This window comes from Quercus robur, chromosome 10 (assembly GCF_932294415.1).
Source record: "Quercus robur chromosome 10, dhQueRobu3.1, whole genome shotgun sequence".
Classification (NCBI taxonomy): Eukaryota; Viridiplantae; Streptophyta; class Magnoliopsida; order Fagales; family Fagaceae; genus Quercus; species Quercus robur.
The window spans coordinates 49,727,026-49,746,073 of NC_065543.1; positions in this window are offsets into that span (position 1 = coordinate 49,727,026).

A 19,048-nucleotide genomic window follows, 5' to 3' on the forward strand; every position below is an offset into this window, starting at 1 on the left:
CTCGTCCTTATACTATTGAAAATGTTTTATTTATTTTTTAAAATTTTACTAAACTTTTATTTTTCATCTTTAAATTATTTAAAAAAAAATTTCATTTTTACTTTTGTCTTTTAACTATTGAAAAAATTCTTTATAAAATTTAGGGATAAAAAAAATTTATTTTAAAGATTAAAAATAAACTTTTGTTTAAATTTAAAGATTAAAATAATATTTTATTTTTAATTAATTTTATTATTATTATTATTGTGGGAAGCATTTGTGAAAGGAGCAACAAGGCCAAATTATCCAAGCTCCTCTCCCTCGGGCAGAGTATCTTTCATGTTTCACTTTATAAAAAGAAAAAGAAAAAACAAAAGCAAAAGCAAAAGTTTTTGACTGGATGAATATTTATCAAAGACACTTTTTCAATTTTGGGATCAATAACGCGCTTTTTAGGCTCAAAAGTTAAACCAAACGGGCACTAAAGCAAAGAAGTTGTTGAACGATTTTTTATACTTCCCTGAAGCTTCCCCCCTTACGAAGGTCCACAATTCACGCGTAGAAATTAAAAAAGCCAGAAGCACATTTTAGTTCCTATATTTTCAGGTTATTCTCATTTTGGTTCTTACCATTACATCAGAAAGGAAAAAAGCTAACATGACAAACGGCAGAATAAATAATACTAAATTAATATCCATGTGACTTAAATTAATAATAAAAAATGCCATATCAGCATTAAAATTAAAAAAAAAATTAATTTATTAATTTTAACTAAATAAAAAAATTAAAAACAGAATTAAAAACTAAAAATTATAGGAATTGAGATCTAAATGTGTCTTGAACAAAAACAATAAGAATACAAACTCAGATCGAAGAACACAAACCCAGAAATTAAAAAAAAAAAAAAAAAAAAAAAAAAAAAAACCACTCTTCCAATATAACTTGAACAATATGCTCAGTCACAGCAGTGAACACAACCTTTGCATCCTCTGAACATAAATTCAAAATCTTCGACAACCAACCACTCTTTTGAACAAACTTCGACTCTATCGCAATAGCGATCTTCATCATTGTTGTCGTCGTCATTATTGTTGTCAATGACTCCGATGATGTTTCAGGCTTGTCGTTACAAGGTGGTAGCACCCACTTCGAAACCGAAGACAAAATCAAAGAAGACTTAAAAGGCAAAACTCCGAAAACACCCAGAGCCGTAGCTGACGTGCCAGAAGCACAAGCCGTCAATCTAATCACCGAGATCGAACCGAGAACGATAGGACTCTTCGAGTTCTCGCCGATAATTTCATTGGTGATACTCTTGAATAGAGAGGGCATTCGGAGATTGGAGTGGTAGTTGCGGACCGTGCTGACCGGGTCGAACTTGGTCTTCTGGTTTGTCCCAAAGATCCGGGTTCGGATCCAACAATCCCTGACAGTCTTGCAATTCCCAACCCGAAGGCCCGCTGACGTGGCGAGGTTTTGCACTAAATGACCTGATTTTCTTTCTTTATTGTATCTGGAATTTGGAATTGTGTTCTTGGTTTTTTTTTTTTTTTTAATTTCTGCGTTTGTGATCTTGGATCTGAGTTTGTGTTCTTGTTATTCTTGTTCAAGACAAACTTAGATCTCAATTCCTATTATTTTTAGTTTTTAATTCTTTTTTTAATTTTTTTATTTAGTTAAAATTAATAAATTAATTTTTTCAATTTAAATGCTAACGTGACATTTTTATTACTCCCTCCATTCTATTTTGTTTGTCCTGTTTGAAAAGTCAAACTTTTTAAGGGAACATCATTTATTATCTTGTCTACCTTTTAAAAATGTATAATTTTCCAAAATTACTCTTAAATAAATTTATCAAAAAATTGAATTAGTAAATTAATAGGGGTATAATAGAAACTGTAAGGACTCAATTTGTAACGATCCCAAACTGGTATTGGGTCCGTACGTTAAAGGCCCAAACAATAAAGTTTGTAGAGCGTGGGCTGAAAGGCTAGGCCTTGGTCACCGAATAGTGGTTCGTCATGGTTTTTATAGCAATATGCACAAGGGTGAACCTGACTTGTTTAACAATACTTTTTCCTGGTACGTCCTGAGTGGCTCCGGTCCTTAGACCTCGTCTGAGGAGTTTCATGTTCTTCTTGTTCTCCTTTTTTAGGGCTCCATGGTCTGGGAGACGATTTTCCCCCCTTCTGAATTGCTTCTCTTTCCTTTTTATACTAGCATTTACCTTCCCTCCAACGTCCACGTGTAGGCTCAACTTCCTAGGGTTGATACTTGTCCTATCAGCCCATACCCAGAGTGGTTGAAGGTGGTTGTAAAAGCTGAAGAGCATGATGAAGAGCATGGACCTGTCAGGTGCAGAGTTCTTTATTGCAGTATTGGCAGCCTTTTACTTGGGCCGCTCCTACACTGTGCTCGCCCTTTCTTTTAGGGGCACTCTGGGATGCCGAGAACAAGATCGTCCTCGGCCATATCCTTAGGCCATTTGGACTTTCATTGTGCGTCCTCAACAATATCTCTCCTCGGCTCGGGCCTTGAACCTTAATATAAAGTGAGCCGGGGTCATAAATTCTCTGACACCACAGAAACATTAGTAAATTAATGACTTTTATTTTTAGAAACAGAACAATATTTTGGGACATCCCAAAATGGAATAGAGGAAAAAAAAAATGGGATGGAGGGAGTATTAATTTAGACCACGTGGATATTAATTTGATATTATTTATTCTGTCGTTTTCCACGTCAGCTTTTTCCATTTTTGATGTAATGGCAGGGACCAAAACGGGAAGCGTTTTTCAGGATAGGGACTAAAAGTGGTAAAAATAAAATGTAGGGACTAAAATGTACTTTTCGCCAATTAAAAATGCAAATAAATCTAGTCTTCTCTCTCGTCAACACGTTTCTTTCTGGGCGGTGGGCAAGCCCACTTTTTTTTTTTTTTAGCTCTACTGAGTCAGCCCCCCACACTTTTCTTTTGTGAAATGTGTCCACTTACTATTGAATCACTCAATACTTATTTAGTTATTTTTCTTTATATTGCAATAAATTCCATAAAAATAATCTTTTAAAATAATTATGAGATGGGTCTTATAGCTAAATGGTTCTTATTGAGGTTTCTAGTGGAGACTCGTGGTTCAAATTTCCCATTTTCTAACCATCCTTGAGTCTTTAAAAGGTCCTGAAATATAACCTTATAGTGGGTATAGAAAAATAATTATTGACGTAGCAATAATTGTAATTGATTGATTTTTACGGCCAAAATGGCCAAATACCACCATTTTCAGAAATTGGTAGAAAAGAAACATTGTTTCGGAACTTTATAGGGAAATACCACTTTTTATGGTACTCGAGTTTCTTAAACTCGAGTTCTTAAAAGTTTTGCCACCATGGCACTGCTGAGGTGGAAATTGGGCAATTAAAAAAAATTATGTGGTACTCGAGCATGGTAAATATGAGTACCCGGCAACACAATACTCGAGTATACTAGGCTCAAGTACCATTTTATAATAAAATGCTGTTTATTTATTTAATTCTAAGGTACTCAAGCTCACCAAGCTCGAGTACCTTGTAATTATTATTATTTTTTTTGGATTATCAACAAATAAACATAAACATAAAATGGTGTTTATTTTATTTATAAAGTACTCGAGCTCACCAAGCTTGAGTACCTAAATTTTTTTTTTTTTTGGGATTATTGACAAATAAACATAAACATAAAAATAAGTAGCTATAGGGACTGGGTTCGAGCACTTTTTCCATTGGATGAGTGGTCTCAAGCCCAACTGGCCCAATACAATAAATTTGTAGAGAATGGGTTTAAGAACTAGGTCTTAGTCTGGATTACAGCAACTAGACACGGTTATGTATGGATTGAATAACAAGGATATAGACTAAAGCATGAAATTTTGTCCTCGGGCGCTTCGTCCGAGGAACTTAGTGTTCTTCTTCCTTCAGTACTAGGTTACAGAGGTTTCCAAAATCATGCAAATTGCTACTGTCTTCTCCTTTTCTTTTTTCTTTTGCCTCCTTCTCAATCCCCCATTCTTGGAGGATCTCTCACATTATATATTTCTTTCCAGTCGATCTTGGCCTTCCATTTGTTGATCATGCAGGTCATTACTCGAATGCTCGTCCCATCAGCCACTTTCCCAAACCCTCTATGAGTTGTGGCAACTAAGACCGCACTATTCAGGGGTCATTTCCTCATTAATGCGACCAGAACTTAGTTGGGTGCATTCAATGCGGAGGTGACAATTTCTCCTTGAATTGTTCCTACACCATACTCTCATGGGTATCCTACTGTACTTGTCCTTTTTCTGGGGGTGCTCTTGGAGGCTGTCCTTGCCGACGTGCCGTTCTTTCCTCCTGGGATTTGGGATGCCAAGAACAGGATCGTCCTCGGCAACGTTTCTAGGCTATTTGAGCTTTCTTTGTTCATCCTCGGCCATTTATTCCTCCTCGGCGTGGGTCTTGGGCTTAGTATAAAGTGGACCGGGATTGTCAAATTCTTTGGCCCCACAATAGCCCCTTAAAATCCTGCTATCTGACTCCTCGGACGATGAGGAAGGTTTTGGTGTCCTCGAACCTTTATCATGGCTTGTCAAGTCTTGTCCTCCATCAATGCCAGAGCCTCTTCACTTGTCTAAGGCACGTTCCTAGGGCCTTGGTATAGGAAGCGCGTACTTAGGCCATATCCACAACTTTTACGAATCTTGAAGTAGCTAGTTTCCCCACATGTTTGAGTCCGAGGACCATTCAAGACCTTGGTTCTGTCTAGTACTTAGATCTTTCTTGAAGTAGCTAGTTTCCCCATAGGTTTGAGTCCGAGGACCATGCAAGACTTTGGTTCTGTCTAGTATTTATACCTTTCTTGAAGTAGCTAGTTTCTCCAAAGGTTTGAGTCCGAGGACCTGCAAGACCTTGGTTCTGTCTAGTACTTAGATTTTTCTTGAAGTAGCTAGTTTCCCCATAGGTTTGAGTCCGAGGACCATGCAAGACCTTAGTTCTGTCTAGTACTTATATTTTTCTTGAAGTAGCTAGTTTCCCATAAGTTTGAGTCCGAGAACCATGCAAGACCTTGGTTCTGTCTAGTACTAAGACGGTTGCCAAAATGCAAGACATACACCCATGATAGACTTAAGATTTGAGCTAGAGAAATGCTTCTGTTAATAATAATACATTCTCAGATTATTTACATTCCATGGACGAGGTACAAATTTTTCATCTAAGTCTTCTAAGTAGTATGCTCCTATTCCGGCTAAGTAATTCGTTATGGTCCTTTCCAATTGGGTCCAAGCTTTCCACAGGATAGGTTCTTGGCAACACCCACAACTTTCCTCAGCACTAAGTCCCCTGGCACTAATGGTCTAAGCTTCACATTGGCATTATGTCCCTGCTTGAGCTTCTAGTGGTAATAGGCCAACTGGATCATTGCCTTTTTTCTTTGTTCGTCGATCAAGTCTAGATTCTTCCCCAGTAGTTCATCATTGCTGTCCGGGGTGAAGGAGTTCGTCCTCAGCCTCGGCCCAATAGGTCATGGCAAAAGGTGTCTCCCCTGTTGACAGCCTCGGCCTGCCCATTTCCCTGAGGGTAAACTAAAGTTGAGTACCTATTAATGATCTCTAGTTTGCAGCAGTATCTTCTGAAGGTCTTGCTGTCAAATTGGAGTCCATTATCTGAAATGAGGGTACGAGGGACCCCGAATTTTGTAACAATGTTTCTCCAGATGAATTTCTTAGCATCCACATCTCTGATATTTGCCAATGGCTCAGCTTTGACCCATTTGGTGAAGTAATCTGTACTGACCAGCATATATCTCTTATTTCCTACTGCCTTTGGGAAAGGGCCTACAATATCCAAACCCCACTAGGCGAACGGCCATGGACTGGTCAAAGGGTTGAGGAACCCGCCTGGCTGATGAATATTTGGGGCAAACCTTTGGCACTGGTCACACTTCTTAATGTATTCCAGGGCTTCCATCTGCATCCCCAGCCACCAATATCCCTAGGAAATGGCTCGGTGCGACAGAGATCTTCCTCCTATGTGACTCCCACAAATCCCTTCGTGCAGCTCTTCGAGCAGTAACTTTGATGCTTCTGGGTGAATACACAGTAAATATGGCCCAGAATAGGAATGCCTATACAATTTGTGATCCTTGGACAACTAGAACCGAGGGGCTTTCCTTCATATTTTTTCAGCCTTTGATTTCTCCTCGAGCAGGACATCATCTTTGTGTTTAAGACATTCCATTGTATCACGTTGAAGAATAATATTAAAGTTGTCGTGTGATTGTGTGTGATGATTGAATGATGAACAGAAGCATAAAAGAGAGAGCACACACAAAGGTCTACATGGTTCAGCCTAAGGACCTATGTCCACAATGAAAAAGCATTTGACGACTATATATTATATTAAACACTTATGTTATAATGAACTTAATATAGGGTTTATATACTAGAGAATACTTAAGTAACTATAGGTTAACTATAAACTAACCTATGGTTAATATGCTTGTTCTACAAGTACATGAACTTACAATTGGTTTTGGCCACTTAAGCAAAAAACTCCCTCCTCCCCCATCATTGAATTATTTTTGAAACTTTCTCTTAATTTTGGAATCCCATCTAATAATTGTTACTAAACTAGAATCTGTTAGATATGGTCTTATTTTGGCATGAAATTTGGGATTTAAATTTATTAATCTTCAAACTGATTCCACTTTGGTTATTTTATGGCTCACGAAAGTTGGTGTTTATGCATCGGGTAATGCTAGAGACACCGAATTTGGCATAATTTCGTGCTATAACTTGCCTGTGTCAAGTTGTGATTCTGGTAAAAGTGTATTCTCACATGACTCACTATCATATCTTCACAAATTACAACTCACCACGTAATAAGTTATGGTATAAAATTGTATGAAATTATGTGTTCTTAATATTACTCTAATGCATTCAAAAAAAAAATACATTACTCTAATGCACCGCATCTTACTTCTTAATCGATGACCCTTAACCCAGGTCCACACGTTTCAAACATTCCACGGTTACGCGGAGAACTCAGTCAATAACAGTGCAAAGAAAATTTACCCAAAAAAAAAAAGTGCAAAAAAAGTTTTTCTTATCAAGGGTCTAAAGTCACTTTTGAGAGTGAAGACAAAAATTCTTAGCTGGAAAGGTTATGTAATAACCTGGCTTTTGTTTGCCGATGCTTTTTTTTTTTTTTTTTTAAATTAAGATTATTTACTATTTTAGTCTCAAAATTTTATTAAATTTTTTTTTTATTCTTGAGAAGTTGATTTTTTTCATTCTAAACTATTGAATAGTTAGCCTTTCATTGTTATACTATTAAAAATGTTTTATTTATACCTTTAAATTTTATTAAATATTTATTTTTCATTTCTAAATTATTAAAAAAAGTTCTTTTTCATTTTTACTTTTGTCTTTAACCATTGAAAAAACTCTTCATAAAATTTAGGAATAAAATTTTTTAAAAAAATTTTAGAGATAAAAAATATAACTTTTATTTAAATTTAGAAACTCAAATAATATATTAATATTTTATTTTTTAATTATTTTTATTTTTATTATTTTTATTATCGGAAGCATTTGTGAAAGGCGCAACAAGGCCAAATTATCCAAGCTCCTCCCCCTCGGGCAGAGTATCTTTCATGTTTCACTTTATAAAAAGAAAAAGAAAAAGCAAAAGGCCATGGGTATAGAAATTTCACCCAAATCTATGTATGCCTTCATTGTGCATAATGCTTTGTTGGCTTGTTGCTATGGTAACCATGGGTATAAGCATGGGCACTCTAGCTATGCATTTCAATATTTTATTATTTCTTTGCATATCTCTAAGACGAAAGAAAATTGTTGATGGTGGTTAAGGTGTGAAGAGAGAGAGAGAAACAAACTTTTTTATTATTTATTTTAAAGAACTATAGTTTAGAATAGATAATGTTATGTGAGTGTTTTTGAAAAATGATTAGATAAAATATAAATGGTATGTCCTTATACTAAAACAATCCTAATTTTTTGCAAGAAACTAATGTGAATGATCTAAGCTTGCTGTTCAATGTCTTGTTTAAGACATTCCATTGTATCACGTTGAAGAATAATATTAAAGTTGTTGTGTGATTGTGTGCGATGATTGAATGATGAACGGAAGCATAAAAGAGAGAGCACACACAAAGGACTACATGGTTCAGCCTAACGACCTATGTCCACAGTGAAAAAGCATTTGACGACTATATATTATATTAAACACTTATGTTATATCCCATAAAAAAAAAAAAAAAAACACTTATGTTATAATGAACCTAATATAGGATTTATATACTAGAGAATACTTAAGTAACTATAGGTTAACTATAAACTAACCTATAGTTAATATGCTTGTTCTACAAATAAATGAACTTACAATTGCTTTTGGCCACTTAAGCAAAAAAACACCCTCCTCCCCTGTCATTGAATTATTTTTGAAACTTCCTCTTAATCTTGGAATCACATCTAATAATTGTTACTGAACTAGAATCTGTTAGATATGGTCTTATTTTGGCATGAAATTTGGGATTTAAATTTATTAATCTTCAAACTGATTCCACTTTGGTTATTTTATGGCTAACGAAATTTGGTGTTTATACATCGAGTAATGCTAGAGACATCGATTTTGGCATAATTTTGTGTTATAATTCGCTTATGTCAAGTTGTGATTGATAAGAGTGTATTCTCACATGACTCACTATCATATCTTCACAAATTACAACTTGCCATATAATAAGTTATAGTATAAAATTGTATCAAATTATGTGTCATTAATATTACTCTTATGCATTCTAAAAAAAAAAAAAAAAAAAACATTACTCTTATGCACCGCATCTTACTTCTTAATCGATGACCCTTAACCCAGGTCCACACGTTTCAAACATTCCACCACGGTTACGCGGAGAACTAAGTCAATAACAATGCAAAGAAAATTTACCCCAAAAAAAAAAAAAAAAGTGCAAAAAAAGTTTTTCTTATCAAGGGTCTGAAGTCACCTTGGAGAGTGAAGACAAAAATTCTTAGCTGGAAAGGTTATGTAATAACCTGGCTTTTGTTTGCCGATGCTTTTTTTTTTTTTTTTTTTTTTAAACTAAGATTATTTACTATTTTAATCTCAAAATTTTATTAAAAATTTGTTTTTATCTCTGAGAAGTTGATTTTTTTCATCCTAAACTATTAAAAAGTTCCCCTTTTGTTCTTATACTATTAAAAATGTTTTATTTATATCTTAAAATTTTACTAAATATTTATTTTTTATTTTTAAATTATTAAAAAAAATTCTTTTTTATTTTTACTTTTGTCTTTAATCATTGAAAAAACTCTTCATAAAATTTAGGAATAAAATTTTTTTTTAAAAATTTTAGAAATAAAAAAATAAACTTTTATTTAAATTTAGAGATCCAAATAATATTTTAATTTTTAATTATTTTTATTATTATTATTATTGGAAGCATTTGTGAAAGGCGCAACAAGGCCAAATTATCCAAGCTCCTCTCCCTCGGGCAGAGTATCTTTCATGTTTCACTTTATAAAAAGAAAAAGCAAAAGCAAAAGTTTTTGACAGACTATCTTTCATGTTTCACTTTATAAAAAGAAAAAGAAAAAGAAAAGGCAAAAGCAAAAGCAAAAGCAAAATTTTTTGACAGAGTATCTTCCATGTTTCACTTTATAAAAAGAAAAAGAAAAAGAAAAGGCAAAAAAGAAAAAGAAAAGGCAAAAGCAAAAGTTTTTGACTGGATGAATATTTATCAAAGACACTTTTTCAATTTTGGGATCAATAACGTGCTTTTTAGGCTCAAAAAGCTGAATCAAACGGGCACTAATTAGTCAAAAACTTTGAACATTTTGGCTCGCCTTTTTCCAGTTCAACAGACAGTTTGTAAATGCTCTCGAGCCCACCATTCAAAGTCTTGTTTCAGACGCGGTCCACAGTTACGCGTAGAAAGAATGCAAAGAAGTCATTGTTGAACGATTTTTTATACTTCCCCGAAGCTTCCCCTTACCAAGGTCCACAATTCACACGTAGAAGTCTAGTCTTTTCTCTCGTCAACACGTTTCTTTCTGGGCGGTGGGCAAAGCCCACACTATTGTTGTTTTAGCTCTACTGAGTCAGCCTCAACACTTTTTCTTTTGTGAAATGTGTACACTTACTATTGATGAGCACATTGAACTATCCATGTAGCTGAGAGCCCTCACAGCCCAGGCACAACGACGTAATTATCAGGGGCGCGCTCTACCATATGGTTGCCCGGTTGGTTAAATGCTATTAATGAGAATAGTAATTCACTATTTTTAACAATAGGGCCTGGAGACTTCTTGGTTCATCATGCTATTGCTCTAGGTTTACATACAACTACATTGATCTTAGTAAAAGGTGCTTTAGATGCACGTGATTCCAAGTTAATGCCAGATAAAAAGGATTTTGGTTCAATGAGATAGTGTTTTTTCAACTCTCTCAAAATGGAATCTATTCCAAACATATATGCCATGGTTCCTTACTTCGACAGGGGGATCATTTCATTTTTGGATCTAAATAGAACAAATAGGTTCAAGAGATGAGAGAATTAAGGATACCCACCAAAAAGGCTAATCCAATCCATAATGATGTACCGGAAAATACAACATTTTTGTTATTTGACCAACCATCAGGAGAAGCAAATACAACAGGTACACTAATCAGTAAGATTGCTGAAGTAGCAGATTACATCGGTAATAATCCGGCAAAGGGGGGATTATTCAGAGCGGGCTCAATGGACAACGGGGATGGAATAGCTGTTGGGTGGTTAGGACACCCTATCTTTAGAGATAAATTATTCATATTGTCAAGTGTACCCATTCCAAATTTCATTCCAATCAAATGATCCGCAGCTCCAATATATCTCGCGGTAACAAAAATGGAATGTTCAATGACAATACCACTTAAAATGTAACTATCAATACAAATTTGAGAACGAAAATAGCTGTCAATACAGCTAGTAATGTGTTTATTCCAACTATATTTAGTATAACCATGGGTTCCAATGTACGAGATCTTGTAGCACTTACCAATGGGGCCCCATCAATTAGTATTACACAGAAGAAATTAATTATAGACACTAATATAATTAGATCTGCTCTTCATAGACAAACTTGGGATTTGCGAGGCTACATGGATGTTCTTTATGTAATATCCTTAACTGATGCTATAAGAGCATTGGCCGAATTAACTCATTTTTTTGATAGACGAATAATTGATGGAATTACGAATGGGGTTGGTATTACATGTTTTTTTGTGGGAGAGGGTATCAAATATATAGGAGGTGGCCGAATTTCTTCTTATCTTTTATTGTATTTATCTTATATATTAATCTTTTTATTAATTTTCTTTTTAAAATTTATAAATTTATAAGATAAGTTAGAAATATTTAAAGAAATAAACTTTTCTAACTTCGAATTTTCTTGATTGCCATCTAGATAAGAAGTTTCATAAATGGGTCTATTTTTATAGCGTGTCTCTTTAAAGTGGAATTCATCCTTCGTTTTTTCCTTTCCATTCATTCGGATCTCTTCCGTTTCATCCATTTTTATTTTGTCCGTGTTTTACTATCAACCACAAGTTTTATATTGGACAAAGTACTCATACTGGAAATTATGATCGAGGATTACTCGATCAACCACCATCTACATCGACTTCGGAGATCCCTCTTGAAATATTTTTCAAATACAACAAGAGTTCAGTATCTTCCCCCGAATTAGTGAATTAGGCAGGATTTTTTTTTTCACATTTTTTTACATAATGACAAACAATAAATTTCATAAATTTCATCGTAAATGTGAAATACTTAACTTATAGAGACAAATAGAAGTTTTATACAAATCAAAATGTGGGAGAAATAAAAAAGATGCAAGGTAGCCTGCTCCTGTTCCCTTACGAAACTTTCGTTATTGAGTTAGCCATACACTTCACACGTTTCTAGCGATTCACATGGCATCATCAAATGATACAAGTCTTGGATAAGAATCTACAATGCACTAGAACGCCCTTGTTGACGATCCTTTACTCCGACAGCATCTAGGGTTCCTCGAACAATGTGATATCTCACACCGGGTAAATCCTTAACCCTTCCCCCTCTTACTAAGACTACAGAATGTTCTTGTAAATTATGGCCAATACCAGGTATATAAGCAGTGATTTCAAATCCAGAGGTTAAGCGTACTCTGGCAACTTTACGTAAGGTAGAGTTTGGTTTTTTGGGGGTGATAGTGGAAAAGTTGACAGATAAGTCACCCTTACTGCCACTCTACAGAACCGTACATGAGATTTTCACCTCATACGACTCCTCGTAAAAAGGGGCGAGCGACCATATTTTACTTATCCCCCGACCGTGACCTAATAGGGACATCTCTCGTTAGAGAATGTTGGATTGAGCCATAACTACTGTGATCGGAGTGTCATAGACCTCACTCTATCACCCCAAGAGAGCCAGCAGATGAGGCGCAATGCATGTTAGAAACCCGCCCCCCACATGGTACCTGCCACGACTCAAGCAAGGGACCTCATGCATGCACACGAGATCTTACACCATTGGGCCACCCCTCTTGGGGCTCACACATTACTTATTTTTCTTTATCTTGCAATAAATTCCATAAAAATAATCTTTTAAAATAATTATTAGATGGGTCTTGTAGCTAAAAGGTTCTTATTGATGTTTCTAGTGGAGACTCGTGGTTCAAATTTCCCATTTTCTAACTATCCTTGAGTCTTTAAAAGGTCTTAAATACAATCTTATAGTGGGTATAGAAAAATAATTATTGATGTAACAATAATTGTAATTGATTGATTTTTACAGCATACTAAATGAATACTTGAGTTATTTTTGTTGGGAAATTGCTTCAAATTCTAATTGTGACTTGGAAAGTCAATTAGGTTTTCTAGTTGAAGAAAGAAAAATTAATTTAGATTTCCTTGTTGTGGATGGAAAGACTATTTCTTAGTGTGGAAGGAAAGTCTATTCCTTGTTGAAGAGATAATGTATTCCTAGTCCAAGAGGGAATAGATTCCTTGTTAAAGAGGTAATGTTTTCCTAGTCTAAGAGGGAATAGCAAAAGAGCTTTATAAATAGACAATGTTATAAAGAATTTGATAGCTTTGGCCCAAAAGTCCTCCTTATAGGGCGAGGGAAAATAGAGCGTGAAACCAAGAGAAAGAAAAAAAAAAAAAAAAAGGATTTTTGCTTGGGAGGAATGCAAGAGGAAGGAGAGAGCAATGTATTGCCACCTTCAAGAAGATAGCCAAGGAGGAGAGAGTAAAGGGTTACCGCCTTCGAAAATATAGTCAAGGAGGAGAGAGCAAAGTGTTGAAAGATTTTTCTTTAACCGTGAGACATACACAAAAAAATTATTGTAATTGATTTGATAATTATTTTGAGTTTGTCCCGTGGTTTTTTCCCTTTAAGAGAAAGGGTTTTCCACGTAAATATTTGTGTTCATGTGTGTGATTGCTATTTTGAATTGATAGTTTTTTGATAATATTATTTGGGACCTAACAAGTAGTATCAGAGCCAGGTTAGAGTAGAAGCAATGGCTGGAGAAGAAGGCAAGGCCTTAAGAATTGAAAAGTTTGATGGAACAAAATTTGGATATTGGAGGATGCAGATTGAGAATTATCTCTATGGAGAGAAATTGCATCTACCTCTTTTGGGGAGGAAACCTGATACTATGAAGGATGAAGAATGGAACCTTCTTGATAGACAAGTATTGGGACTTATTCGATTAACTCTATTAAGATTAGTTACGCATAATGTTTTGAAAGAAAAGACCAACAGCAGTATTAAAGCTTGGTTGATTTAGTGGATGACTCTTTGTGTGAATTAAGATGGAAGTGAAGGGATTGCTTTGATTAAGGTGGAGCTATTCCAAGAGGAAAAGAGGACTACTTGATTAAGGTAGGAGCTATCCCAAGAGGAAAGAAGATAGTTGAGGACAATCAATGGAATTTGAGTTAAGGTGGAGATTGTTGAGAAATTGCCTCAAATTCCAATTGTGACTTGGAAAGTCAATTAGGTTTCCTAGTTGAAGAAGAAAAAAATAATTTAGATTTCCTTGTTATGGATGGAAAGGCTATTTCTTAATGTGGAAGGAAAGTCTATTTCTTGTTAAAGAGATAATGTATTCCTAGTCCAAGAGGGAATAGATTCCTTATTAAAGAGGTAATGTATTCCTAGTCCAAGAGGGAACAAATTCCTTGTTAAAGAGGTAATATTTTCTTTGTCCAAGAGGGAATAGCAAAAGACTCTTATAAATAGATGTGAGAGTGCCTTTTTCGTGACACTCAGGCCCAAGGATCCCGGGCCTAAATGAAAAGGAGGATCTGGTGAACCGGGCCTTGACTCACCGCAGCTAACGAGCTGTTTAAGAATCAAGTGGGATGCAGAGAATGCTCCTGACAATATAAAAAATGACAAGCAAGGATATCGAAGAGTGCCAAAGATTAACAAGGTAAATTCAAAAGGAAAGAAACAGGATTAGCAAAGCGATAAGAAATTAATGCTGAGGGGATCCTGGGAAATATGAAGCATGTTTCATTAATACATTATCTGTTGGATTACAGAAAGCTCACTAGGACGTGATACAAGGTTCAATCCAACTCAAAAATTACAGTCTTGAATGGCTATTTCAGCCTTCAAAACTTGCAAAGTTTGATTCTCGTTGAATCCGAGTATGTGCAATAGTGGCTTTTACAGGATACCGGGAAGCAATATTTGTTTTTCCCTTAGTATTTTCTCTTCTCCAAAGATTTTCTGATAGTTTTTCTAGAGAATTTCTTCTTTCTTGTGTTTCTCCCTTTTTTTCGCTGCCTCTTCTTCACAACCCATCCCCTCCTTTTATAATGGAGTTTTTTGGTCTTCCCGGGGAACCGTTGGTTCCCCTGTTCTGCTCTTTTGCAAACAGAGCACGTCCTGTTCCCATCGTCTCGGTAAGTCCCGTTTCCGTTTTTTCTCATTCTTTCCTTCTTTCAGCTCTGATTCTTTTGAAAGTTCCTGGTTGGCCATCTTCTTTGGGATGTGCTGAGGTATGCCCTTCTCGACATCCCCATTTCTAGCGTCTTCCACTTTTCCCTTTTCTTTCCCATCTGGGCGGAATCCTATTCTGCCATTTTTTGAAAGTCGTTTGTTATCATTCTTCTTCCCTGTCCTGGTTCCTCGAGGCTTTTTTCTGTCTGTGCCATGAGAGGTCGCTCGCGTTCTTTTTGCTTTTGTTTCTAGTTTTCTTCTTCTGTCTTTTTCTATCGAGCTGTCCTAGTCTTCCTTTGTCTTTGTGCCTGAAGGGATCTGCGCCTCTTGGTGGTTCCTGAGGATCCTTGCTTCTTATCCCTTGCTGTGGTTCTTTTTTTTTTCTTGGATACTTCTTTGTCTGGGCTTCAGGATCCTCTGGGCCTTTCTTTTATTCCCTCATGGGTCTCCTGTATCTACTACTTTGGGCTTAGTTTGATTTTTCCTTTTGGGCTTGACTTATTCTTTTTGGGCTTATTTCACTATGATCCTTTTTGAGACCTCAACATTTAGCCCCCCGAGCTCGTGGGTTGCCTGAAGCCCACGCGTGAGTGATTTACGTTTCCTAAGATTTTTGTGGGATCCCCTTTTTCTCAACTTCTACTGGGTTCCCTTCCTTTTTACTTGGGATCCCGGCCCTTTTCTGCTGCTTTTGGTCACCTCCTTTTTGCGTGTTGCGTTCTCTTATAATTATTATTTTTTGCAGCTTCCTCTTTGCACGGGACGTGGCAGTTGAGTATTTGAGGTAAAACTCCTCTACCCACTTTTCTCGTTTCCCGTTACTTCTCATTAATAACTGCTGATTAATCCCTTCTTCAAATTAAATTCTTTGGCAACTGGCGCGTCTTTCCATAAACTGTCTTCCCCAACTGCTATTTGCGCCTTTATTGTAGTCGTTTCATCTTATCATTTTGCTTCTCTGAGTTTTTCATTCTTTGAGTTTCTCTTTCTTTTTCTCTTTTTCTCTGTTACTCCGGTCTTCCCCCTTTTCGTACTTTCAATCTCCTTCCTTCGCATTGTACGTGTTGTTCCAATGGCTTCTTCTTCTTCCCGAAAGAGGAGAGAGCGTACCCCCAGTCCTTCTGAGGGTGAAGGTTCTTCTGGTTCTGCTTCGAGCGATTCTCGCGAGGTTACCGAACGTCCGGCCTTCCCTTTACGAGATCCTTGGTATTCTCTCAATTCATTTTTCCCTCATGTATCTCATGGTGAGGCTCCTCCATCCCCTCATGCTTGGATGTTTTCTGGCTAAGCGGGTTTCGCTGGTTCCGCCCAGGTTCCTGACCCTAGAGAGATTTTTGATCTTCAGATTAGACAAGGAATTCGAGAGGCGGTTCCTATCTTCTTTGATTTTGTCCCGGGAAAGATTCAGGGCTGGCCTATATGGGTAGACAAGGAACTGTCTGATGCTGAGTTTGTGGGTCGCTTGGAGCGCGCTGGTATCCTAAAGGCAGTGGCTATTTCCAAAAACCTTGAGGGCTTCAGAGACGCCAAAGGGCTCAGGCATCTGGTACGTCGTTGGTGCCCTTCCCTTCATACTTTTTTCTTTTCTGTTGGTGAATTGACAATTACCTTGGAAGATGTGGTTAATAACTTCCTCCTCCCGGTATTTGATGACGAGAGCCCCTTTGATATTAACCTTTTTGGTGAGGATCTCGTGGTAGAAGATAAATTGTTTGGTCATTTTGGTGGTCGCGCTGCCTCTTTTGGTGGTAAGCCGGCTAGGATGGGGAGATGGGTGATGACCCTCTCTCGTGAGAAACATAAGGAAGTGAGGTGGGCCGGTTTTCTGGCTTTTTGGCTTAGCAAATTCTTGTTTAGTGAGTTTCCTGGGTATGGAGTTAAGTCTTCCTTTTTTCCGTTGGCAATCAAGTTGGCTCGAGGTACCCAATATCCTTTGGCCCCTCTGTTTTTGGGTCATGTTTACTCTCAATTGGACCAGCTTCATGGAGATTAGACTGAGGGTGATTCTTGTTATGTGATTACTTCATCTCTTCACTGTGCTATCCTTCAGATTTTCATGTGGGACCGTTCTGCAGCTACTTTGGCCAAATGCAGGAATTTGAAATTTGTGAAGGACAAATTCCAAGGATCCCCCGACATAGTGAAGGGTCTTTGTGGCAATTCTACTGATGCCTTTCCCATTATCTTTCGTTGGATTAGCTTGAAAGGTGGTGGCCTCAATCTTGTGGAATTATTTGACCAAGCAGGGAACTTACATTGGAGATCCCCTCGTGAGTTTGGCCCTGGCTTTGCGTGTGATTCTGTATTGTCTTCTTTTTTATCTTCTACAGGTAATACCTTTGACTTGCGCCGTGGTGATGAGGGCAGTTTGGCTTATCTTGCCTGCATTAGCCCCTCCTGGCTTCCTGTGCCTTCTTCAAGTGGCCCAAAATATACTCATTATTCAGCACACCGGGTGCTCCGACAATTCGGTTTTGACCAGGACATTCCTCCAGCCTTTAAGGACGTGGTGCCATCCCTTCCTTCTTTGGATCCTTTCCTGAGGCTGCAGGCCTTTTCTTATTGGTCACGGAGGAGCCCCCAATTTGCAGTGCCTAACTCCCAGAGAGGAGTCTTTGCTTCTAGTGGCTATACCAGTTTTTGGAGAAGAGTACAGAAGTCTTTTGTTGACTATGTTGGCTCTGGTACAGTTCGGGAAGCCCCGAATCTTAGCATTGTTTCTGCTCCGACATCCAATAGGCGTTTATCCCTTCCTACTGCTGGGATTGTTTCTGCTGCTGCAAGCAGCAAGACTGGGTTTGCAGAGTGGCATGCCTCCAGGGGAGGTTGGGTGACTTATGGACAGGATTTTCCTGAGACTTGGCTGGGTTATAGTCTCATCATTGGCGCTTCCTCTGGAGTGCCCATCAAGAAAGGTGCAGTGGAGACGATAAGTGTTGCCACTGCTCCGAGTAAAGGTAAGGATGTCAGGCCGAAGAAAATGAAAGCTATTGATGTTGATGAAAGTACAGGGGGTGTGGAGATAGGTTCTGAGACAAAAAGAAGAAAAACTGGGAAATCTCAAACACACTTGGCATCTCAGGAAGGCAAGGATGTCAGGGAACCTTTGGCTTCAACGACCCGGAAGAAGACCAAGGTAGAGTCTTATTTTTCCCAGGTTCCTGTGACTGCTTCAGTCCATGGTTCTTTAGGATCCTCTGGTTTTGTATCCCAGCCTCCTTTAGGACCCTCTGGGCGTACTCGTAGTAAGCAAAAGACTTCTAGAGAATCTGTAGAGAGAGAGAGAGAAGGGCAAGACTTCTTTCCTTCTTCTCTCTTTTTCATTTGTTCACCTTGTTGCACTTATTTCTATTTTGCTGACGAGTTGTGGTTTCCTTTGCAGTCCAAGCGCAAGTCTGATCACAAGAAGGGTAAAAGACAATCTTCTGGTGACGACGTGGTTTGTGTGTCCCCCCCTTTTTTTTTTCTCTCCCTTTTGTTCTGACATTGTGTTGTTAGCATTTCCCCGTTGTTTTTTTTTTTACTTGGCACTGCCTTTTCTTCTTCTTCCTTTAGGTGGAGGTATCCCCTCCTATGACTGGCAAGGCTCTGGGAGAGGAAACTGTCACAGCTCTTTCTGTTGCTTTTCCTACTGTGGGGGAGGAGCCCCCTACTGGTGGTCTGGCTGGGGAAACCAGGCAACCGATGCAAGGTTCCCAGGATTCTCAGGATCCCAAAGCCTCTAGGATCCCTTCATCTCAAAGTCCCCATCTTGAACGCACTCCTAGTCCTATCAGGACTGTGTTTCCTCAAACCTTGTCAGATAAAGGCGCTTTGGGAGACACTCCTTTATCCAAACAAACAGGTAAGCCTTGTTTCCTTGAAATAGCGTTACATCTCTATTTTCTTTTCCAGTTTTTTTTTTGAGTTCCTCCTTTTCCTTCTCCTTTTAGGTCAAACCAGTGAGAAATCCGCTCCCAGTGTTGCCTCTTCTTTAGAATCAGAAAGCTCAGAAGGTGAGTGCGAGCTGCTCCCATTATGTTTCCTTTTCCTTTATTT